The sequence below is a fragment of the Cyanistes caeruleus genome, chromosome 4 (genome assembly GCF_971803275.1).
Source record: "Cyanistes caeruleus chromosome 4, bCyaCae1.hap1.1, whole genome shotgun sequence".
Taxonomy (NCBI): domain Eukaryota; kingdom Metazoa; phylum Chordata; class Aves; order Passeriformes; family Paridae; genus Cyanistes; species Cyanistes caeruleus.
The window spans coordinates 23070225-23096593 of record NC_141704.1 but is presented as its reverse complement, the minus strand read 5'-3'; the positions used below and the strand labels follow the sequence as shown (position 1 = coordinate 23096593).

Sequence of the window (26369 nt, the reverse complement as noted above, 5' to 3'; positions counted from 1 at the left end):
TTGAGGATGACATTACATGATGAAAGTGGTATCTCTCTTTGATGGGCCCTTCATCAAAGAACTTACATGTTAATTGTCCCCATGGTTTACATGGGGCTGATTTACATTCATGTAAACTGAGACTCAGCTCAACCTTACCTTGTTCACTGATGAGGACTGAAATGTGAAGCTCCAGCTTGTTTTTATCCCACTTCTGACATTAAAATAATATTTTGATACAGAGAAACAATGTTAGGTTCCACATGTTAAGAGACACCTTTGCCTGAATTAAGATGCAAATGAGACCATATGCTGAAGTCTGTAGAAGAGATTTCATTTAACAGTAAATGTGAGGTAGAGTGAGACAGAATTAGGAAAGGGGTAGGAGGTGGGGGGAGGAAGAGACAGAGGAGGAGGGGGGACGGATCAAACGAAAGATGTCCCATGGGAGTCCCTGCAGTGTCCTACTGGCCCTTGTCTTCTTGGTGGTGGGGATCCCAAAGTGTTCTACTGGTGGTACCACTTTTTTACAGTCTGAGTCCTGGGTGTCCATGAGGTACAGGTGTAATTCCCTTAACTTGGGATGGCATGTGTGTAAGCAGTTTTTTCCTTTTCTTACAGTTTGCCATGGTGGGAATTTTTGTCCAGCTAGATTACCCAGATTTACCTCACTAGGCCTGGCACCTTCCTGTTGCCATCTGCACTCTTCCCACAGTTTGCACAGTGGAGTCTTGTCCAGAGTGCTAATTCCAAACCTTTCACCTCCATGTAGGCCTGAAATTTACACCTCCCTGTTTACCATCTGTGCCTGTTATGGTGCCTTATCTTATGAGAACTTTGCCCTCTTTGTCAGAGTTTTGAGACAAGTTAACTGCATTCTTGAATCCTCACAGAGATATAATTACCATAATGGTACAGACAAAATTGCAGGTGAACACTTGACTGCTAACACACATTTAACATTAATTAATGAGTTATTTGTGACTTCTTAATTTTTCTAAAAATAATCAGTTTTCTAATAGGATGCTTAGGTGCTCAGCTAAGTCCCTAATGAGGACCTTATGTAGTAATAATATTCAGTAGTGTCTTTAAATTGGTTTTAGCCCTTATGGACTGGAATTTGATTAATCTAACTTTTATTGAGCCCTTCCTTGCTGAGAATTAAGGACTCACTCAATGGCTTCAGTCTCAGGGTTTACTATATAATTTACTTCTTATTTCAGGATGCAAGTTTGAGGAAAGAGAAATCCAGAGAAAAGATTGAATATTCAGATTCAGTGCATTTAGGATATAGGCAACAGAATCATATGGTTCAATGTCTTGGAATATCCAGATATACCCTATTTTATTGCAATGGCCAATTCACAATGGAGCCCTGTTCTAGTTTATTTGGGATTATCTCTGAGCTTAATAAACATCTGAGAGCCCAAACAGCAAGTAAAACAATGTCTCTACTTTATGATATATATTATTTGGATTTCAGTATCAAAAACTGAAAATCTAGTGAAAAGTTACTAGGCAAGTTTCCCTCCTGTCAGGAACATATGGTAATTTTACATAAATTTATATCTTTTGTAAATGTGACAGCAGAAGCATATGTGGAAATGTTTGCATGTGGAGGGGAGCAAAACGTGTTTTGCTGAAAATAAGATTTTAGCAATTGTCACAGTGTAACTGCTGGTTAACAGTGTTGTGCAAATGATTTGCAGGAAATTGCAGACTGAACACCAGTCCTTTGATACTCTAGCTGAGGCGACAAGAGAGCTGCAAAGTGAATATCTGGGTTTTGTTTTACTACAATAACACCTAGCTCTGCCTGCATTCTCTAGCTCTAGCATTACTGCAAACCGGCAATCTAAAAATTAGTAACACATGTGAACCCTCACTGCTCCCTCCCTATTCATTGCTTATAACAAAATAAGCAATGAATAGTTGTTCCACACAACATCTACTGAGGAAAACACTCTTTGAAAATAAGGTGCAAAATACTTATGTAGAAAAGGGCTGTTTTATAAGAAGATAGTATAGATGGTGATCTTTACTAATAAAAAATGGACTGCTTCTATTTTCTGTGAGGCATCATGAGCTTTTATACCTTTCCATGGGAAAAATATCCATCAGAACCAGAAGGAAGACTGCTAAACTAAGGGGTGATAATAGTTGCATGCAGCAGATAGGATTCCTGTCCAGAAATTTAAAAAAAAAAAAAAAGAGGAAAAAAATATTTAAATATTAAGAACTCTAGAAATTCAGTAAAAAGAATAGTTTTATATTAGAAATGAAAGTTGTGATAAATGTGAATATATCTATAAATACATACAGTAAAGGATGGGAAATGGTTGAAAATTGCAGAAGGTTAAATTAAAAAAAATGTCTGGATGAGGGGAAAAGGGTTCTTCATCACTTCCTGATGAGTTAGATTCCAAAGTCTGAAGAGCTTGGTTATAATTTTCACATTAAGCTAAATAATAAAATACTACTCCAAAACTTCTAACTTTCTTGCTTTGATTTTTTAGAACTGGTATAAAACTGGAAGGAGAATAATCTCATTTTAGCAATTTAGACAAGTTAATAAAAAATATTAGACTTTCAATATTTTTTTTTTAACCATTTATTGATTCAAGCAGAAAAATACATTTCAGATTAAAACCTAAGTCAATGAAAATGTTTGAAACCACAAAGAAGTTTCAGACTCATTATGAAGACTTTATTTTCCAAAACTCCTTTTGTCAATATCTTCTGGAAACCATACAACAGCCCTGCTCTGAGATCATCTCTCACTGCTGAGTGCTAATATGGAAACAATAGTTATGGGTGCCTCCAAATTGCTTTATAAAACTGGGGAGGAAGGGGTGAAGGGTGTTAGATGGTATCTTCTGTTGCCATTTAGTTCTTTATATCTCAGTTTTCTCAGTTCAGCATTTTAACATATATTGTATCCATGAAGACCTCAGATCTTTTAAACACCTTAAAACACTAAGACAAATCTGCATATTGATAGATGTCTCTTTGAAATGATTTTAGTATTTCTGTTCTCTGTGCAGGTAAGCCATTCTTCCTGGTGAAAATCCCAAAGGTAGGTTGGCAGAAGTGACAGTGCAAGAGCAGTATTTTCCAGATGTGGTTCATCACTGTTTCAGTTTTAAAAAGTTATTTGAATTTTGCTGGGCCAGAAAAGGTCCAGCAAGTATGTGTTCAAATGCAAATTTCCAAGTTTTCTTAGCGCACTATGTAAGTATGTCATCAGGCTGGAATTGGTGTATGCAGCCACCATTTGTTTTCTGTTAGAAATGAAAAGGCATACCTGGTCAAAATGCAGATGGCAAGTTGCATTTGTAATTTTGATTCTGAGTGCTTATTTACAGCACAGATTTTTAATTAGCTGGAGGGCCTGTGTGAGTGCATGAAAGAGGCTGGCTCTGAACATGTTGGTTTAAACATCAAAAGGTATGACTACAACATTTGAAAGGAAGTAGTAGAACAAGCAGACTACCTTAACAGATCAGAAACAAGCAAGACAGAATTACCTGGGTTGTGTCTTACAAGACTAAAGCACTTCTGCAAATGCAATACACATAACTATTCTTCTCCTGACTTAAAATGGTTTGCTTCCCCTTTCTATCAAAATGTCATTCTTGCTGGGGAAAAAGCATGGACATCTGACACCTCACTTGTGCTATTACCTAACAGAACAATACACATTAGATGAAGCTCTAAAGAATTAGAGTGCACTCTTAGACTGAATAATGTTAATGGCATCGTCTTTAATGGTGTAAAGCTTCCACCAGTAAAAGTTTGTGAAGAGACTAATATCCTTATATATTCTTTGATCATTTGCAGGGGTAGAAGCAGGGAATAAGAGCACTGTTCTCTGAAAATGATTTACTGAAATATTTTTTGGAATGTTGTCAGGACCAGTAAATATTTAACAGAAAACATTTCACTTCCACAGATTCAGTGACACCACCCCCCATAGTTCATAATTTTGAAAAGCTGAAAACATCTCTGTCAGCTTTTTGACTGGCAGCTTTTATCAGAATAGTTCAAAAATCCTAGAGAACAACCCAATCCTGTTACCTATATGTTCATTCCATCTATATTTTGGAGTAGGCATCATAAATAAGACTCAGAGACACAGAATCACCACCTTGTATTTTACAGTAGAATCTTTAACTTTTCTTCTCAAAATATACATTCAACATATTTTTTACTTTTATTTACAGTTATGGAACTGAGGGTGCTTGCCTCCTATGAATTTGTGTCAATAAGACCTTTAATAATACAATGATTCAATTAGCAAGAGGAATTCTTCTGCAGTGTACCTTGATGAGGGAGTGACTACATGTTAATTCATCAATTGTTTTCATGAACATTTATGTAGATAAGAAATTTAAATTTAGAAGAATTCTTTAATTTATATAGCATATTTGGATTTCAGAATCTGTGTGCTTTTAAAATTCCGAGTGTGTGTCCTGGTTTTGGCCAGGACAGAGTTAATTTTCTCACTGTTGCTGTGAGGGGGCAGAGCTTGGAGCCATGTGGCTTTGCATAGGTTTTATTCAATAACACTCACTCATGGTAGGAGGAAGAGGGATTCTCAGATCTACAATAGAAGGGGACATGGCTTTAGATGGAAAAATGGTCCTGCTTGGAGGTGGACCTTGTTCCTTTTCCTGGGGGAGCAAGCATCAGTGTGGGTTGACAGTGCAGTCATGTTGGGTTAGACTCAGTGAATATCTTTGTATGTAATCATGCTCTTTTATACACTGTTGCTATAAGTATTGTTGCTGTTACTGCTTGTTTTCTTATCTCATTGGTGTTTCCAGGAAACAGTTCTTATCTCAACTCAGAATCTCTGCCTCTTGTCTCTCATCAAGGGGGTGGGAGGATGGCAGTGGCTATATGGAGCTTAATTTCCAGCTGGATTTTAAACTACAGCAGCATGGGAATGGATTTCAGTAGTTTAATTTGAGTTGAGTGATTACCACACTGAATTCTAAAAAGGGGTGCAAGTCTAGATGGATGCTCCTGTAATCTGTAAATAAAGGTAAATGAATCCTCTGTTGATGATATCAGCTTTATATTATCTTGTTCATATGATATGGTATAATCATATTCTAAATAATGCCTTGTTGATTCTAGATGTCTAGATTGAGTCTAGATGGTAGAAAGTGTATGTGAAGAGAAATAGGATACAAAGCAGAATTATGAAAAATAGACTTACAAGAGCCTTACAGACAAGGATTGGAACTTCACAAGTTGGAACTAAAGTTATCCTATTATTGAAGCCTATTTTGATGTTCTTACTTGACTAAATTCACTTTGATTACTGAGGAATGATGACCATACATACAAATAGAGAGGAAGAACTTAGTGGTGATTACCAGCACCTGATGGATAGCCTGAAGTTCAGCCAGGGGAGGTTTAGGTTGGGTACCAGGCAAATCTTGTTCATCCAAAGGGTGTCTGAGCACTGGTACAGCTCCCCAGGGAAGCAGTCACAGCACCAAACCTGACAGAGAAGTGTTTGGACAATCTTGGCCAGGCACACGGTGTGATTCTTGAGGATGGTGCTGTACAGGGCCAGGAATTCGACTTGGTGATCCTTTTGGGACCCTTCTAAATGAGATATTTTGAGATTCCATGATCTGATGACAGCATTTTCAACAAATGAGAAAGTTGTATGCTCTTAGTTACATCAAAGAGTAATGATTTGCCACATCCAGTTAAAGCAGAATTTTTTCAGGAACAGTGAACTTTAAAGTGAACTTAAAGTTGTAGTGTTGTCAATGTGTTTCATAAGTGCTGAGAACTGTGGACATTGACTGGACTAAGAAAATAAAATTGCAATACTGAAAGGTGCCTTGGCTGTGAGGTATCAGAAGAGAAACATATCCAAGGCTGCCATTTAGTGAAGTGGTCAAAATGGACAAGGAATCTATAAGTTCATAAGGAGGAGATGTTGTGGAGAAACACTAAGATTCACATTCCCTTTCAAAATCTGTTGACTATATTAATCCTTTCGAGAGTTGTGTGGAAATTTTGTGTTTAAACAGATCCATTCTCTTCACGCAGATATTTTTTTTAAAAAGACTTAAATTAGATGCCATAAATCCACATAAATGTCCTACCCATTAGAATCTGGAAGGACTGTCTTGCTGATACAAATAAATAGGATTTCTACACATTAAAGACTCTTCAGCAGAGAAAATTGTAAAGACACTCACACCAGAGCAACAAATGACATTGTGAAGAGAAACAATGTGCCACTATCGGGGTTACTGGCATGTTGCAGATTGAACTGGTGGCTGTCATATAGCAAATGATGTAAAGTTTTGATCTGGGGTCTTACACATGCTGGGATAATAAGGTAACCATTGACTGACACACACAGACACACACACATCAGTGTAAAACTTTTGGGGGTTTTAGCTGTTACATGGATTGAGACTTTTGAGGATGTACCTACGGCAATGGAATCCCTGGAGCACTTTCTCAAAAGATTCTGTAACACCTGAAGCAGCTAAACTGCTATGGATACTTCTGGATGTTTTGAGGCATAAGGACTTTCCACATTCAGCAGCAAACCAGTTGCTTGAATAACATGGGTGCCTGAAGAAGATATTTGTAGCCACCTCTGAATTATATGGTTCTCCAGAGTTCTCTCGGTTTCACAAAGAGATTTATGCTGGCATGGCCTTTGACCTGAAGTCTTCTCTGTTGTGCCCTGTTCCACAACAGGACAGGATTTGAGAGTGTACTATTCTCATAATCCTCCTCTCTGCACTTCCTGCTCCCATTTCTTCTTTTCTGTGCAACTAAAACCAGGCACACAGGTCAAGAGCAAATGACAATATGGCCCAATAACCTTCTTGGTACAGACATTACTATACTGTACAGACTGGGTGGCCTATAGGTTACATACACCTTGAAATACTCAAGTCTTGCAGAAAGAAGCTCTGATTTTTCCAGTGTTATCTGATTTATCCTGTAGGAAGCAGTACTGTAAGCACACAGTACTGTCATAAAGATTTCTTCTGGAACCCATCCCCACCTGACCTCAATAAGCCTATGGAAAGCAGTTTGTTCAACATATGCTTGAAGGTTAACACCAGAAATTAATTTCTGCAATAAATATCTTGAGTGGTAACTATTTCACAGCCTGGCTTCCTGCAGAAGATTGCCTTAAGATATCTTGTGGCAGAGTCAAGCACATCCTCTGTGCTTGTGAGAGCCAACTCCCATTTTACCTGTACACAAATCATAGTCTCAGTTCAGTGTGGTAAAATGTTCTTCACTCTCTTCATTCACACTTGCTTCTCTAAAGAAATTTTTATAAATCCTTTCTATTTCAGTCACATGCTTATAGTTTGTTCATAATTCAGCGGCATGCACACCACAGTACTCAACACATTGTGTGAAAGATCTCTACAATACAGTCTGTTTCTTTCAAAGTGTCTGCCATGATTTTTCATTATAGATTCTGTCAAAGCTAAATTAGACAATATACTGTTTGATAAAATATCTATTTATTTCAAAATATAGCAAGGATATGCAGCAAAAGCCAGTATAAATGTATCTTGAGGAATCAGCATTTCCTCCTCGTGATAAGAAGGAGAAAATGTTTTGATATATTTTTGGCAATGAGTTCTGAAATACAGGCCATAAGTGCTAAAGAGCTTGTCAGTTTGGGAACTAATCCATATGCCAAGGATACATTAAACAAATATGTAGCTACTTACTTCAGGGAATGACCAGATACAAATAGAACTTTCACAAGGAAATCAAACCCGGCTACTGGTAAGGGTAAGGTGAAAACTTAAATCACTTTTGACAGGGTGGAAAAGCAGATAGGGTCATAGTGTAACTGTAGCATAATGTTCATGATAAACTTACAGTGGACCTGTTCCCTGGCAGCAGGATTTTACACATTCTGCATTGTAGAAATAGTCATTAAGAGAAAATATGTAACTCAAAGCACAGAGCCATGCATAAATAATAATAAAATAGTCTGGAAAATTGAACAAGCAATGATGTAATTTTCCAATCACAGGCCTTGGCAGTGGGCTCTACAACACAATTTTATCTTTGCAATTAAGGCCATAGTCTGTCTTCTCTACTAGAAAAGAGGTGGAGGAGTTCAACTATGTCCAAATATACTGTTCAACAACAAAACGTTTTTCTTCTGCATGACGATGTATTTATTTAATCCTTTACAAGAATGTTAGGTACAGCTCTCCTTCTTAAGTTCTTAGATCAGACTGAATTCTTCACTCCTGCCAATGGATGATACAGCCTTTTAGCATATCTGAAGCTCAAATGATCAAAGTGTGAGGGGGAAGTAACCTTTCCAGCAGTTGCTTTCAGTTTTCTCATGCATAGTTTAATCAGTGCATTGAGAAGTAATGCTCTACAGGGATGGATACACAATTAGCCCCTGCAGTCTCACCAGAGTTTAATGGGTGATCTGATGCTAACAGCATCAGTTTCTGCCATCTGTTCATAAGGGGACCACTGACTGTTCTGTGAGCCCCTTTGTTAATCATGCTAAAGGGAATTTGGATGACTAAAACTGAATTGTTTGAATACTCCCATCCAGCAAAACCATCAGTGCAGTAAATAACTGAAATAGGAAAAAAACAAAAAGTAGAGCAAAACAAATTATTTAAATACTTAGTTCTAGTTTCATCTTCACAGTTCTTTTTATATAAAGAGCTGCATACCAAGTACTGTAGCAAAGAAACTGTATTTGTTCAGTAGAAATAAATAGTCCAATAAATTTTTGATTTTTATATGCTGAAGTAAAAACTATGCTTTCACAAATATGTTTTATTACATAAGTAGTCTAAGTGACAATTTTTTTTATATAAACTATAAATAATTTGAGGAAGAATATTACCGCTTGTAGTCTGTTTCAAACTTATTGTGTTGCATGTCTTGTTCTGTCTAATTTCTCATACAAGTTTTGTTATTATTTCTGATCCCTAGTAAAATGTGGGGAATTAGAATACCAGATGATATGGAAGAAACAGTGGTAAAACTAAGTACACATTTATGTTTGCATAAGAATATAATTAATTGTATGAGAACCTATTCAGGAAAACAAAAATTATACAAGTGAAAGCACAGTTATTTAAATGTTTATATTGAAAGAATGAAATAGTTGAAGACAGTAATTCTAAATTCAGTGAATTACTTATACTTGTTATGTTTCAGTATTTGCACAGATACAATTTAGAAACACATTTTAGGAGAGTTCTGCAGGGTATGAAATAAAGACATGAAGCAAAGATAAGGATTAAAGTTAATCAAAAGCCAAGCATAACAAAAAGCAGGAATATCTAGATCATTAATTATCTGTTTAAACATTAATTCCTTGAAGAATAGTCCGCATTAAAGATATCCCTGAGAAATCTGTCTACAGGAACGAAAGGCTTTTCACTCTAAAATTGTTTGTTTGGATGTTCTAATTAGTCGTTTAAGCATACTTTAGTTTGAAAGCAGCTACAAATTAAAATGTTGTCAATAAGAACATGCCTTTTCAACAATGACCATCATTGCTTGGATTTATTCTTGTCTAATCAGAGTCTGGGGAAATATCTGTTTCAGACTAGTTTCCACATTTGTACTGAAACAAAGTTAAATTATTTTCACTCCCTTTACATGAGCTGAACAAACTCTTGGCTACCATCTTGCTCTCTCTTCCTTTTTTGTTTATGTGTCCTGGTTCCAGCCTGGACAGGGTTAATTTTTGCAGTAGCTAGGAGGGGGCATGGCTAGGACCTGGAAGTTGTTCTATTCCACCACACAGCATTGATGGGGGTAAGGGGAATGGAGTTTCTTGCAGAAAGATGAGGTTCTTTCTGGCTGGGGTAGGTAGCATGGCTGCAGTCAGGTCAGGTTAAGTTCCATGGTGAGCATTTTGGCATGTAAATCGCTCTCTTTTCTATAGTTTTGATATTAATATTGCTGGTGTTACTGTTTATTTTCTTATCTCATTACTGTTTCCAGTAAATAGTTTTTATCTCAACCTGTGACGTTTTCCTGGTGTGCCTCCAATTCTCTCTAGCCTGCTACATTGGGGAGCAGAAGGGGGAACAAGCAAGAAAGAGTGTGGTTTGGAAGTCTCAGTGGGAGGACTAAATTGGGAGCACCATTCCTAAACCACAACATTATGTTATACTTAATTCCAATTTAGCTGTCTTCCAGCAATTAAAAATTATATTAGGAAAGTCTGCACAGAAAACTTGAGCTAAAAGTTGAGTAGAAAAATGTGATCAGCTATTGTTTTATTCTCATGAGCAAAGCTCCCACTGTGCTGAGCTTAAAGGAGGATTTCATGGTAATCTTATATATGAAATATCTGGATTCATCGGAGGGACCTGGATGAGCTCAAGAAGTGGGCCCATGAAGATCTCATGTGGTTTGTCAAGAACAAATGCAAGGTGCTGCACTTGGGTGAGAGCAACTCTCATTATCAGTCCAGACTGGGGAATGAAGATTGAGAGCAACCTTGCCAACTTGGTTCCAAGACAGACCTGTTGCTGGCCAAAACAGTCTGTTAGCCATGGTGGCAGAACCTTGGGGAAGGATAAAAGATTGCTGTACACAGTTGTGAGAAAAATGCTAGAGAAAAGGCTCAGCAGACACCAAAAGCAGCAAAGTGGAAGATGATGAGGCATTCCAGGCACCAGAGCAGAGATTTCCCTATAGCCTGTGGATATACTGTGGTTGTCTTTCTGCAGCCTGTGGAGGACCCCACACCAGAGAAGGTGGACCTATCCTGAGGGAAGCTGCAGCTTAAGAAGAGACCATGTAGGAGCAGGGTCCTGGCAAGAGCTGTAGTCTGTGGAGGGGAGACCACATGGAGCAGGTTTTCTGATAGGAGCTGTGATACATGGACACTAGAGCAGTTTGTGAAAAGTGCTCACTGGAGCACTTTGTGAAGGTCTGAGTCCTGTGGGAGTGAGCCCATGCTGGAGAAGGGAAAGAGTGTGAAGGGAAAGAAGTGGTGAAGACAAAAGATTATGAACTGATCAGAGCTCTCCATCATCCCTGTACTTCTTGTAGAGTGGGGAAGAGGTAAAAGATTTTGGAACAAAGGAGTGAAGTTGAACCTGGGTAGAAAGAGTAGGGTAAAAGGAAAGTGAGTTTAGTTTTGTCTATTTCTCTCTATCCTACTTTAATATATTTTTAAAATTAGGAATAAACTAAATTAATATTCTGTAAGTGAAGTCTGCTCAGCCTCTGATGGTGATTGGTGAGTGATCTCCCTGGCTGTAATTCAACCCACAAGCTTTTCCATCTAATTTTCACCCCACTGTCTTGCTGGTGAGGAGGAGTGGGAAAATACCTGGGTGGGAGCCTGGCAGTCAGCCAAGGTCATTTCACCACAGAAGTTTATCATTTCATCACATCAGATAAATCCTTTCTCATTCTTCCCAGTTCTGCTGTATTATCTAGGGCATGATGTAGGTGGGTGGTATTGACTTTGCTGAAGTGCTAATCCAGCCTTTGTCAGAGTCCTTTGAAGCTGATGTCTGTTCTGTGTTAAGATCCTAAGCCACCAAGGCTGCATGTTTTGACATGGGGATGGAATATATGTAAACTCTTCCAAATTGCAATCTTATTTCTCATCAGTGGGCAAGATTTTTTTCAGAATTGAGTTCCATGTTTAATATTTGAATCCAGCTTATGCATATTTATCTGCAAATAATCACCCAAGCTCATTTTCAGAGGGGTGTTAGTGAACTGCTTATGTAGATTTTCTGCATATAGAGCTGCAGATTTTGCAGCTACCAGAATTCACATTTTAAAATGTGGTCATATTAGTGTAAATTACAGTGTTAGCATATGCTGAAATTTCAAGGCAAAATGATGTATGTTAAAAGGTAAGATTCTAGAAAGTTACACAAACTATGATGGCATTTATAGTATATGAGAGAGTAATGTTGATATTGTGAAAGTAAACAAACAGTTTAGAGAAAGATCCCTATGCATCTTGTAGGTATGCACAATGACAGACTGGAATTTGTATTTGAAGGGTAAAAAATTAAAATATATAGACTGCAGTAGTGTGAAGGTGTTATATGTTATACTACCATACCTACTCATGGTAGGACATGGGAGATTAATGAACTTTAAGGTGTCTTCCCACCCAAATAATTCTATAATTCTGTAAAATAATGCTTGGCAGAATTTGTAGTAGTGCCTATAAATTTGAATGTTGATAGTGAAAAAGCAGATTAGACTATATAATCTGAGAGTAATTATCTTTTATTTTTTCACAAACTTTTTAGCAGAGGAGAAGATTCCAGACAAGGGAAGCAAATATCGTGTAGTAATAAATCTTTGCATGATTATCCAAAATGCACAGGAAGTAACATGAAGCACAAGGTACAAGTCTGCAAGGGCTGCCATGTGCACAAAAAGTGCAAGGAAATCTTATGTGACCATACCAATAACAAAAACAGAAATGCACATAGTGACAGCAACATGAAGTTGGATTTTTTTTAACACAAGTATAATGAAAGAGAGCAGTTTATGTAAGTTATCAGACTAGTGCTCTCTACTCTCATACTTAATACTACTAAGTATACTTTTTTAGTTTTGGTTGGGATGGAATAGTAACTCTTCATAGTCGTATGGGGCTATGACTTTTCACCAAAATAACATCGATAACACACTCATGTGTTATGTGTTGTTGAGCAGTATTTACACATCATCAAGGCCCTTTTGTTTTGTTTCTCACACTGTCTTGCCAGCAGGTAGGCTGGAGGTGCATGAGAATTGGGATGAGATACAGCAGGGACAGCTGACCCCAACTGAAGAGAGGGATATTCCACAACATGTAATGTCATGCTCAGCAACAGCATCTGCACAGAAAGTAGAAGATATTAGAAGTGATGCCATTTGTGTTCCCAAGTAACTGTTATTAGGGACTGAGCCCTGCTTTCATGGGAATATCCAAACATCTGCCTGCTGACAGGTACACCTGCATTGGCTGACAAAAATTCTATCTCAACCCCCATATTTTCTCACCTCTACCCTCACCCCACAGTGGGGAGTGAGCAAGCAGCTGGGTTGTGCTGAGCTGCCAGCCAGGGTTAACCCACAGCAGTGCAGAAATTGAAGGCATTTTAGGAAGTGGTGCAAAAGTGCTGTGTGGGCTCACATTCTCTGAGCCTGTCATGATTCCCATGGAGCATTAGGTGTGGCACTTGGTTTTGGCCTCCTTATTTAGAAGCACAAAATTAGAATGTGCCTCCTAATACCTTGATGGAATGAGAACGTAATTGCATTTAATTTATGAAATATGATGATGCTGTTTGAAATACTGAAAAATTTAAAAATACCATGTTATTTCTTCTTGTAGCTCTGGTATGGCTGAGTAAGCAATAAAGCCCTTTGTCTTCCTTAAGAAACTTGTGCAAAGCAGTTGAAAGTTTGCTGTTTCGAAGAGATAAATCTGAGTTCTAAAGATCCTGCTAAAGGCTTTCTGGTTTTAAGGTGGTGACTGTGTTACACTTGGTTTTTATGGTCTTAGGAGAGCAGTCCTCAAGTGTGTGTTATTGAACATGAGGTCGTTTGCACAGCTCTTGGAAATCTGAGTATTTGACAGAAATGGCTTGGTTATGACCAAAGTTGCTGCTTCTGAAGTGGCTACATTTACAAACGCAACCCATGCAGCAGCCAGACAAAAGGGTGTGGGTTTTTTCAAAGACAGATTAATATCAACAGTTAGAAACTATCATTTTGATTCTATGGGATGCAATAAGTGAGGTGAATATGCCTGTATATTTATGAAAAATATTCATGATAGCGTGAAATGTACCCTTTTCAGATATTTGGTGACAACTTCTTTGTGAGTCATCAAATAGGTTTTTGCTCTTTTATCTTGAAAAGACCACTAATTAATGTACTAAATCAATACAAAAAAGTCATGGACCTGCTGGATTGGGTCCAGAAGAGGGCCACATAAACATTCAGAGGGCTGGAGCACTCATTCTATCAAGAAAAGCTGAGGGAACTGGGGTCATTCTGGAGAAGACAAGGCTCAAGAGAAATCTTGTGGCATCCTTTCAATATACAAAAGCATAAATAAGATAGATTGAGAGAGTCTTTCTCACCAGGGTCTGAAGCATTATGAGCAGAGGCAATGTTTTTGTTCATTGTTTAATTCAGAATACACATCATAAAGGTAAAGGTTTTAGCACAGGATTTAGGTTTCAACATCCATAACAGATCTAAAACCCACAAGTTAAGAAAGTCAGTTAGTCATGGTGCAAACTCAGTCTCTTCAGGCAACACTTTCCTAAACATATTGTTTCTCATCTAGAGGACCAGGAATCTGCTAATTCTTCAACAATAATTAAATACATAATTACTCAAATTATTATAGTGCTAAATTTAAGATGCTTTTAGCCATAGGTGTTTGTAAAAAAATAGTACAATTATTACTCCTGTGATACATAGATAAAATTCACAAGTCATTTGTTCTTAACACTGGATATGTTTACAGTTGATAAGATTTTACTTAATTATATGGCTTTGATAATTAGATATTTTATAGTGCTAGACAGAAAACTAGCTAACAATATAAACTGTTTATTTCAACATGGACCTATGGCACAGATCATAAAAATATGCATTTTTATTTTTACACCAGCTTTTCAATATTTGAGAACTGCTTCTTATCTTCCACGGGTCAGTTTTATAAGAACCTTAATAACTGATATTAGTATGATTTGTTAGAATGTTTCTTTCCTCTTGATGTATCAGTTTGTTTATAATATTGTGATTATGACTTGACCATTTAGCTACCAAAAAATGTCAGTTTGCATTTTGAGAAGAGGAGTCTGATGATTATTTATAATAAGATCCCCTTAAGAAAGAAGCCATAATTTCAGCATTACAAAAATATGATTAATTTACCTTCCTCACTATCAGCAGCAACTTTCAGTTTGGATATTCACTTTGGCATTTTCTGTACGGACATAAATCTTTCTGTCAGAAAGATTGAGTAACCTTGTATCTTGAGTTCAATTTGATGTGAAAGCACAATGCACCAAGGACAAATTTCTTAAGATAAATAATCAAGCAAAAACCCATGAAATAGCAATTTAATTTCCAAAAAACAAAGCAAATACTCTAAGCATGGAATAATTCAGAGCTATAACTATCTTAAAAATTGTTGCTGACTTGAAATTTTGCTAATTATGTATCTTTAGAAATAGAAATAACATATAATAGTTGTTGAACAGTCCAAAATTGTGTATACTGATTAGCCAGAATTTTATCCCTTTGATAGTCTACTATACTCATACTGTACATATAGCAAAATGATCAGTTTGCCATGTTCCCAAATCTTAGTATTTTTGTTCTGAAAAGCAAAATGTCAGCAATAGATTAACTGAGCCTTGTTTTCTCCCTCTCCCCTTCCCTGCGGAGATAAAGAATATTGTGAATTACTTAGTGTGGAGATGCCATTTCTTGTATAGTTTTGTAAAGTTCTTTTATCTCTCTTTACTTCCATTTTGTGGATGTCTCTTTGCATCCCTACCAATCTTGCTATATATTGAGATATTAATCCTATATTTTTTATTTGCAGAACTGCAGTCTTAAAGAAACCCATTTTTTCCTGCTGTTGTTCAACAACAATGGTTCTGAACTTAAGTCCAAGATTAATAGCTTCTTGTACAAGCTTACAAACTAATGTCTCACTGCCCCTTAGGAAGAGTATTTCACAAATATACAGCCATACAAGCATCTTTCAGTTCCTCAAACATATACTTTATAGCTTGGCTGAAACTTAATAATGGGAGAAGACATAAGAATCTTGACCATTATTCTATTCTCAGCACCTCACTTATTAGTTTTAAATTTTGAGTATCCATTTCAATATTCTAGAAGGTTGCCTGCATCAAATATCCAAAGGTGCTAACCACTGTGCATTTATGTGAGTTCTTTTATTTGTAGTTTTTATAAATGATCCATAGGAAAGGGGAAAGGGATCATAAATGAACAAATAATACTAAGGGTTCTACTGTGAGTAAAACTGTGAAGGAGAGACTTTTAGATAACTTATGAGTCCTGTATTAATTGCTTAACATCTGAGCAACAAAGGAACTACTGACAATATTTACTAGCTATTAGTGGCAGTTGATGGGATTTAACCTTATTTTCCTAGGTGATTAAGTTCTGTTCATATTCAGTTTTACCCAGGCTTTATAGAACTCATCAGACAACAACAAACCCTCCATCAGGATTGTAGAATGGGAAGAAATCACAAGAAATGTGTATTTTTTTATTCTCTTTCCAGGTGAAGAAATGCATAACTTGGGTTAATAATGTTTCTGCTTTATGTAAGATTGTTGCTATGAATATCCAGTAAAAGGAAAAAAAAAACTAAACAACTCAATCAGACAAAACAAACCAACCAAACAAAAACCACCAGAAAAAAAAATCACCAAAAAAAGTTAAAGAAAGGTGTCTTTTTTTGGAGAAAGTAAATTTGGTCTGGGATTTTTGTATTTTTTGTTGCTCATTCTATGGTCTCAGAAGGCCCTCAAGAACATTCAGTCAGACGTTGGTTTTCTTGCAAGTGGTTTCATAATGTTATGGGTAAAACTGTCAAGAGAATATCCATTAACATCTTATCCCTACTCTCATTGAGTATCTTGCATATTGAGTAAAATATTGAGCCTGGTTCCATTTTTCATAGTATGACAATGCAAAGAGCTGTAGATCCTGCTGACGAGTTTATGCCACCTCAATACCATCTTCTTAAACCTTCCAATGTGTCACTAATTAGTGACACATTAGTGTTACTTCCTCATTAAAGGGTTTGAACAATTTTAATACATCATTCTCAGCCCAGTCTTTGTATTTCAGATTACAGAGTATGGCCATGAATGACTCTTGGATATAGGACCCAGGCACTTCTGAGGGTGCTATTCTAAACCTATAAAGTTCAGCTTTTGTCTTAAGGTGAGAATGTCACCCCTGGGAAAAGTCTGTGTTTCTGACCTCTCCCCATAGATGTTGGAGATGGATGCAGACATCCTTAGGCCATAAAGGGTCAAAAACTCCTTATATTCATGTGTGACTTAGAACTGTCTTCCACATTAGACAGAATTATCTCTAGCATTGCAAGACTATATATTTACATGAGTTGAACTGTAAAGCAAAAACAAAGAAAGAAGGAATGACAATCAATATGTAGGGAAGATGGTATAATGCAATTTATTGGAGGTTATAGCAAGAAACTAAACACTGACCATGGTAAAAATGCAATGGATTTACAGAAGTTATCTAACATCTATATGACATTTTTACAGAAATTGTCAAAAATACATTTTACAGTTTGATCTCTGTATAGAATACACATACTGTTGTCATTAGGACTATATAAGGCACAGGTTATAAAGGTTAAAATTGTCAGAGCAAGGCAAGAATAGCAGAACAAACAACATTTTTTTTTGTCAGAGCAGCAAATAAAAAGACAAATAGCAGCATTTACTGAAGACAGAAATGCTACTAGAAGTGTTGGGGTCTTATTTCCATTGCTCAGAACAGAAAGTGCAAAGTTCCCTCTGAATATGCTCCCAGACACAGAAAGCAAACCACTCCACAACTGTACTGATTCTCTGTTGTGTAGCACCAGGAGAAGCAGAGTAATAAAGATTTAAAGTCTCACTCAATTGTGCCTGCATAGACTCTTATGCTCAACAGAAGATAAAAAAAGGCTTATTTTCTTCACTATGTTAATGTCTGTATAATATCTGGAATAGTTATTCTTCCCCATGGAAAGGCACTTTGTCATTAGTGTTGTTTTGATGACCCAGCAGTGGGTCATCATTGAAAAATGACTTTTTAACTTACAAAAGAAAATTTTCAAATGGGGCAGAAGTAAAAAAATATTCTTATAACATCAGAGATGGAAAAAAGAATGCTCTTATCAAGGTTATTCCCTGAGCTTCTGTTTATAAACACCCACTGTTCTCACAAAATTCTTATCATTGAACTTTATTTAGAATGACAAAGATATCTGTGAAATGAGCCTCCAGGTGGAGAGTTGAAGGATAGGATATAGCTACATTAAGGAAAAATTGTTATATGTAGAACTTGTGACAACAAGTGCCTTTCACTAAGATTGCTCAAGACTTTCAATTATATGGCTTTGCTTTCAGTTATTTTTAAAGTTGCTAAATTGTTTGAATCAAAGTCTTTTGTGCCAGGTGTCTGCCTCAGGCTGAATTTAATTTTTTTTTTCTTTGACATTTAAAAATGTGGCAAGCCCTTTTCTGCAAGAAATATATACCATGTAAGCAGGGACTGGGAATGTGGAAGTGAGGAGTGAATATTTCTTGTTTCTATAAGAACTTTACAAATTGTGTTACCAATTACATGGTAATTCCCTAGTAGATGCCTAATAGTGATTTATTTACAAAAATCCTCAAGAGATTTCACATGCCCTGAGATTTTACTTTGATTAAGTCTCTACATCTTGTGTTGACCGTCTCACTCTCTCTTCTGTTTACAGTAACTCTGCTTAGTTACAACTACTCAGGAAAAATCTGCGGGTGACTATAATAACCAAATACAGAAGAGACAAGAACTGAGAGAGAGAATAGGAGAGAAATTATTTAGACTGTATTAGCCTCAAGGAAAAAAAATCGAGGTGATGAAAATTGCCTGAAGGTGGATGATGAAGAGAACTGGAATCCCAGTAAGGAAAATGAAGAAAAAATAGGAAAATGGCAAGAGATTATGAAGATTCCAGGAATCACGCCAAATGGGTTAATCTTAGTAAATCATGTTTTTAAGATCTTAATCACATTTTCTATTTTTCTCTGAATTCAAATAGGCTCAGTCTTTCTTGAGTATAGCCATGGTACTCCAGATAAGGGTTTATTGATTTTTACCTATTTTAGAAGCTATATTTTCATTTATATGCTTTTGCATGATATTACTCATAAGAACCTGACTTCAATACCACATATGCAACCACACCTTGGGTCATTTTTTTAGCCAGCTGTCTCTTATCCTTTCTATTTGCAACTGAATACCTATGTCCTTTAACTTCTCCACTTTGACAGTGAAAAATTGACACTTTCTAACCAAATTTAATTTTCTTACCAGTTTCACTCCAGCCTTAAACAGTTTCTTCTAGGAAATGTTTTCTTTGGTTGTTTATTAGAATCTCACTGAAGACTGTCAAAAGTCTAGGGTTACTCATCTACATGAGTCTGTTAGCATGGAATAGAAACAATCAGATTAGCCTGACATGACTTGTTTCTGGAAAACCCCCATTCAAGATATAGATATAGATGGTACAGATATAGATGATAGATATAGATAGATATTGATATAGACATTGATTTGATATAGATTAGATATAGATATATATCAGTTAACTTCTAGAGGGTTTTCTATTGTGCATCCTCCCTTCTCTACTGCACACCAACCTGTTCTCATTTTCAGTCACTCCATAAACAAGGAAGATCCATATTTGGGACCTAAAATTCCTGAGTATTGTGATATTAATATGATGATGTTTATTGGAATATCTATTTTTGCACATTGAAAATCTAGAGAATTCTTTCAAACATATACAGAAGATATTAAATAAACAAAACAAGCACTCACAAGGTTAGAAATAGCAAGAGTGGGATTATTTGCTTTACCCTAATCTTCCTGTTCAAACATAAGCATACAGACTTTAACACAATGATACAATTATAATTTATGAGAATTTTTGTGAGTCATTCAGTAGTCCAGGTAAAATACTATTTACCCACCCAGATTTATGCAGTGTTAAAGAACAGTATAGTTTTTATAACCCTGATGCATTTTTTGACTTTTAATGAAATTCTGCAAGACACTGATTTTCTTAGGACATGCTACTGAGCCCACCTTTAATTTGATGTCACCAGGCATGTAAAATAAGAAAGTGTCCAATTGAAGTTCCAGTTGAGAATGTGAAGTTTCATACAGCCTCCTTCTGCAAACTGCCTTTACTTTTTGTTGTATGTTTCTTTTTTTTGCAATGTCTGGCGCATGAGTTCTAGTTTCAGGGACCACATCTGGGAACTACTATATTTAATTTAATAATCATCATTATCATTATCAAACAAGAAATTTGCAGTAAAGCTCAAAAAACATGTTATTCTAATTACTTTGCATCTTTTTTTGAGAGGAAAAAAACCCAACTGTACAATGATTTGTACATTGATCTACTTTCATTGATATACTTGCATTGATCTACTTGCTATATTAACACAGACACATGAGAAGCTATGACCTGATAAAACATAGAAAGGTGCTCTGTCTTCCTGTCAGCAGATGTACTTTACTAAAAAAGCATTATTGTCTTTTGTAAATATTCTACTAACATGGATGTCATGTTCGCAAACACTCCAGCATTACCTCCAATTTAAATAATTATTGCTTTTTCATAGATCCTTTTTGCCAAGTGGTTGTACATCAGCTGAAAATCACCTTTTTATCTCTGTTGATGTTGCTTTTATATTAAAAGTTCATGCATCAATAAAGTAATAGAGACAATGACCTGGTAGAAAGACAAAATGTGGACATGTTAACAATACTGTAAAATACATAGATACATCCTGAAACAATGGCCAGTCAGACAGAACAGAATTCTGTATTTCTTCAGGAAACTCCATTTTTCCACATTTGCGACCCAAGTACCAAATAACAGTACTTAATACTTTATATTAAGAGCAATGGCTTAGGTGAAAAAATTTGCAACCTACCCAGTGTGTAATTTGTGATAATTGTATGGCATCTGTAAAGAAGGAAAACTTATTCTTTTGTAAAAAATGTGTGGTGTCCCTTCTATGACTGATCAATATGGTCCCCTGAATCTTTATAGGCATAATGCTCACATTTTATCACCTGAATTACATTCAGCTAAAAACTAAGAATAGCAGTCTAATCACACATAAAATTTCCTTTCTGAGATTGTGTATGTTGCTTTAAAAAGAGCAATGGAATTACTTTTGTAAGTGACAACTGAATTCTAGGCACTCAGAGATTAAGGACCCAGAATTGTGTCCTCAATAATATTTTATTCTGAATTATTTTATAGATGTATATTCCACATTTTAATTACTCACGTTGCTTCACACCCTCCCTAGTGAACTACCTATATTTAAATTCCCAATGGGTTCTGTTCTCTCAGTTTCTCTTTTTATCTTCAAATATCTGCTGAATTCCCTGACTGCCCATTCTGAGAGGTTGTTAACGTCTCATGTCCACAACTTTTAGCTATTCCTGACTGAATTTTTCAGTTTTTCTGACATCTTTTGGCTCCTGGTGTCACATCTCAATGTCAGCTCTCCAGATTTCATTCACTTTCATCAGTCAAGCTTTTAAAGTCTCTGCCTTCAGCTGCAGTCCTATCATGTACCTGCCTTATTGTAAATGCCATTCCTAGGTCTGTATCAGTTTCTCTTCACTCCTTCAGTACCCAGAGCTCCATACAGCAGCTATGAAATAATAAGCCCTACTTTCAAAAGCCCTGTAGAATCTATAGCTGCCAGAAACACATCTGCATGACTGCAAATGTACCTATTGAACGAGATTCTGTCCTGTAAAATGCACAGGTAAATGATCTGAGAGGTACAGTGTCTCTGAAGCCAAATTTTCTCGCTTGCTTCACAGCAGCAACTATTATGTGAGCTCCAGCTGCATGCTAAGTCTGTTGGGTAAGAGAAAATGTGACACCACTTGTAAGAATGATGGGCCAATAATGCTAATGTTGACCTGCACTGCAAAAGGCTCCGGGGGAGGGGGCACTGCTTTCCAGTTGTTATTTAGTGCTGATAGTGGTGTTTGTCCCACTTGCCTCAGTGTTCAAGCCAAGAAATGAAATTAAGCCAATGCTCTGCTTATTCCTTGTTTCTCTCTGCTCCCACACCCCAGCTCCTGGTCACTCAAGAAGTGGCTCATGAATATTGTTGTGAACTGCAGAAGTAATTAGTTTTTCTAAGTCTGTCACTCATCTGGAAAATAATCATTATAAACAATCCACCTGCATACACTAAAGCAATTTTGAAATTTATTTTCATTAAGTTATTATTAAGCTAGAAAAGCAAGAAAAGGGAGTTTAATGAAAGACTTAAGCATGAAATTGAACTTTTCCATAATCTTGTATCTGGAGCAACCACTTCTTGATATGTAACTCTGAATTATGTTGTAATTGGGAGATAATTTCATGCAGTTTAACTCCATTTAAGCTGCCGTTTTTTCTTCTGAGACTATTTGCATTTTGGAGAAAATAGTAAACACATTTTTTTACAAGCACCTTGGAAAGCTTCTGCTCTTCACTGTGAAAGCAAATGAAAGGAATCCAACAAAACAATATACAGAAATACACAGAGCTGAAAGCAAGCATTCTTCCAGCTACAACTAATCAGTAAACAAAAGGACCTACCAGAAAACAACTCAGGAACACACCTTCTGATATCTCCATATCCTTTCTATTTTGGCATTGGCTCAAGATAGTTGCTCTTCTTGGAGTCTGCAAGGGAACTAGTATTTAATTAGAAACTCACTAAAAAACCTTTCTTCAGCGAAGGATTAGCTAAAAAACATAGTGTTTTAGCACATAGATACATCTTGAAACAATGGCCAGTCACACAGAAGAAAATTCTATATTTCCTGAGGAAACTTAATTTTTCCACATTTGCAACCCAAGTACCAAAACCCACTAACTTTTTTTTGAAGATGTGGTACGTGCAACAACTTTACTAAGCAGATTTTCAGCATTTCTTTTGACCTGTGCACAGTGAACAGGTCACATCAAACACATCAAACACTTCATGACAATGAAGCCTCAGACCCCAGAAAAAATGTCATTATGTAATTTCAGATTATCATAATCATGCGAGACATGCAATAGCCAGACATGACCAGAACAACCTTATCCTGATTTTGCCAGACTTATAAAATATGTTCATTACTTGGACAGAAAAACACTGCCCCATACTGTAAAATACTAACTGTGATCTCTTTTTTCTTTTCCTCTCTCCCTGTACATCATTAGCTCAGTGTGCTGAAGCTCTTGCATTACAACAGCTTTCGCTTTTCACTAAACATGACATTTTCCATGCATTATCATCTTAAAAACTGGCCCTGGGGTCATCTAAATACCAGTAAAAGTGATTCTTAAGGTTTTTATTTTCACTCTGCTGGTGAGAAAATTCAGAAATGCTTGTTTGCTACTCCAATAGATCAGCAAACTCCTGTAACTTTAAATGCTACTGACAGCATTCAAGAACTGGAGCCATTATAACATGCTTATTGTCAAATGTGCCCATAGCAACACTCATCAGTGTCATCTGTTTCAACTCAAGTCCTATTTTCTCAATTGACAGAAAAAAGCCAATACACCAGTCACAACTGTTCCAATTTTAGTATGAGCTGAAGAATGATAATGTTCATATATTGCTTGTGCCAACATGTGATGCATTTCATCAAATTGAATTTTCAGGAATAAGGAATATGGTGACAGGCTTGCGTACTCTCTTCTGCTGTGAAACAAGTCAATGTCTATTACTTGTTTCTTTCTCTCTTATACTTTTTTAAGCTAGTTAACCAAAGAAAGGAGAGGTTAGGCAAGAGATTAGTCAATTTCTGTTACAGGAAAGCTAGAGCTCTGTGCTATTGAACTTTATGATGTTAATATGTTCCACTGTGAGTCCCTATGTCTTTGCTTTTTTTGAAGGGAGTGAAAAACCATGAAATACTCCTAAGAGAATATATCTGTAGCTAAAATAGTACATCCCAATTTAGGCCAAAAATGTGTGGATCAGCACTGTCACTGTTTTGGCATCCAGGTGTGTTTTTCATATCAATTTTTTTCCTAGTGCTTCATCAGAGGGAGGCCGTGACATTTTAGTCTTCCCAGATCCTAATGTTTTAGTATGAGCATAGGCTCCTCCATGTTTATGAGTGTTACAAAACTGAGGAAATCAGAGACATTTTTTTGTTAACATTCTTCCAAATACTAGTTTTGATATCTGCTCTTTTTCAGTCCTTTTTATTGGCTTTGCCTCTGTATGATGCATATTAAAGAGGGATCATTTGTCTTGCTAAATAGTTACCTTTCTGTCACGTTGTTAATGTATAAGCCTATCTTTGGTGGGGAGAATAACCTTACCAGTGCTAGACATTGGTTAGCACTTGAGGTTGGGATGACACATGGCACACAAACCATAAATTCATCCTTCTCTGAATATAGGAAAGCATTTAATGAGCATTCTTTTTAATAGAGGTTAGGGACTGACTTTCCCTTAGGAATCCGTGCCATTAAAATAATGCCTAATTCTCAAAGTATTACACTGGCCTGAAACTCAAAGGAAACATAAAATCTACAGCTCTTTTTAATGTATATGAATCTCTGTTTATTTAATATTTAGATATCATGGCATATCACTTGAGGGTCCAAGACTGCACTACCAAAAAAAGACTTTCCATTCTTCCCAAACTCTTTCTTCCATTTTTTGCTTACAGTCATCAAAAGAATGCAACAATGCATTTTACTCAGAGTTGGTTTCAGGCCCCTAATGGAAAGGATGTTACTCTTGATTCTGGCTGATCATGCCAAAAAGCAAACCTCTGTCTTTCAAAACAGCCTTCACCTAAGAATTAAACTTTAGTCGTGAAGATTTTTTTGCAGAGCATATCAGTCATTCAATATTCTGGACATGTAGCACAAACTGGACTTAAATTTCACATCAAGCATGCATCAATAAACCTGAAGTTTCCCAGAGGTGTAGTTAATAGTTGTTCTGCAACTGCTGAGTTAGAAATCAAGGGAATTCTTTTGATGATTTAGATGGTCAGTCTGCTTTTTCATAAGTCAGGTTAGAAAAGGTTTGCTGAGTAGTGGGGAATTCTGCAAGTTTTAATGTCTGTCCTTTTCCCTTAACTGTTCACCACCTCTTAAGGCAGAGGTTAGGGGCACTCTCTTAACATGCCTTCTGGTACAGTACATGATATTGCACCATGAAAAAAAATTCTCAGTTAATTGTGGTTTCTTAGAACTGAAAAGGGATCCAGTGCACTCCCTCATGCACCTCACTTCAGACACAGGCAAGTGCTTTCCATAGCACAGGGTATGCACTAAGCCCCAGCTTTTAGCTGGCTCTTGTACTCTTTTAAACCCCGTCAGAGTGAAGACTTTTCTCTCCCTTAATGCTAATCTTAGCACTAATTGCAGTGGGATGAAAAAGAAAATAAAATGGTAAAACCACACATTGCATTGGGAAGTGACAAGTGAAGATCCTTGAGGACTATCAAAACTAGTTTCCATGTTTATTTCATTTGAATAAGTTTGGAATAAACCAATTTGATTTTAAGAGCACATCACTCTTCTTTGAATAATGTGGCCATAATTATCTTACAAAAGTATATATCTGTTTATATATATATATATAAAGACATCTCCAACATCTATGTATATACGATCTGACAATGTACACTCCCAGCCAACTGTATCCTGGTCTGCACTGAAAGAATCATGGACAGCAGGCAGAGAGAGTGATTCTCCCCCTCTATGGCACTTTCCTGAGACCTCAGCTGGAGTACCACATCCAGCTCTGAGGCCCCTCAGCATGAGAAGGACATGGACTTTGGAGCAAGTTCATGGTGCAGGAGGCCATGAAGATGATCAGAGGGCTGAAACACTTCTCAATGAATACAGGATGTGAGAGCTGGGGTTCTCAGCCTGGAGAAGAAGACACTACAGGGAGACCTTATAGCAGGTTCCAAGTACATAAAGAGGCTACAAGACAGAAGAAGGGGGTTCTTTTACAAGGTAGTGACAGGACAAGGGGGAATGGTTTTAAACTGAAAGAAGGTAGGTTTAGACTAGATGCTAGAATGTGAGGATGGTGGGATATGGAACAGGGATGTTGTGAATGTCCCAACCCCAGAGGTATTCAAGACCGGGCTGGATGTGGCTTTGAGCAATATGGTCTAGTGGAAGGTGCCTCTGCCCATAGCAAGGGCATTGGAACTGGATGATTTTAACGTTCCTTCCAACCCAAACCATTCTATGATTCTAGAAAAAGAGGCATCTCTACAGCATTGTTTACCTGCTACATTTTAAATTTCTTCATCTAGACAAGTTGGATTTGCCCAAGAAAAACCTGTTTGCATAACCTATGAAATCTAAACGATAAGCTGAAATGTAGATATTTACATAGTAAATACCTCTGAGTAACCAGATAATTATGACCCAGAATTTCTCTCCCTCCTTTCAATTAAACATTGTAATCTAATTGGTACTTTATTGCGTGCAAACTGTTTTGCTACCACAAGTAACATTGTTAACATGGATCTGTTATACACCAAACAAT

The 26369-nt window shown here is 36.7% G+C and overlaps 1 long non-coding RNA gene across 1 annotated transcript; it reads right to left on the bottom strand.

Annotated features, from left to right (window-relative positions):
* Positions 1-17198: 17198 nt before the first annotated feature.
* Positions 17199-24525, bottom strand: LOC111931463 (uncharacterized). Its single transcript, XR_002865555.2, has 2 exons — positions 22439-24525; positions 17199-20551 (listed from the first exon to the last, which is right to left on the bottom strand). It is a non-coding gene; the product is annotated as an uncharacterized LOC111931463 (long non-coding RNA).
* Positions 24526-26369: the final 1844 nt, after the last annotated feature.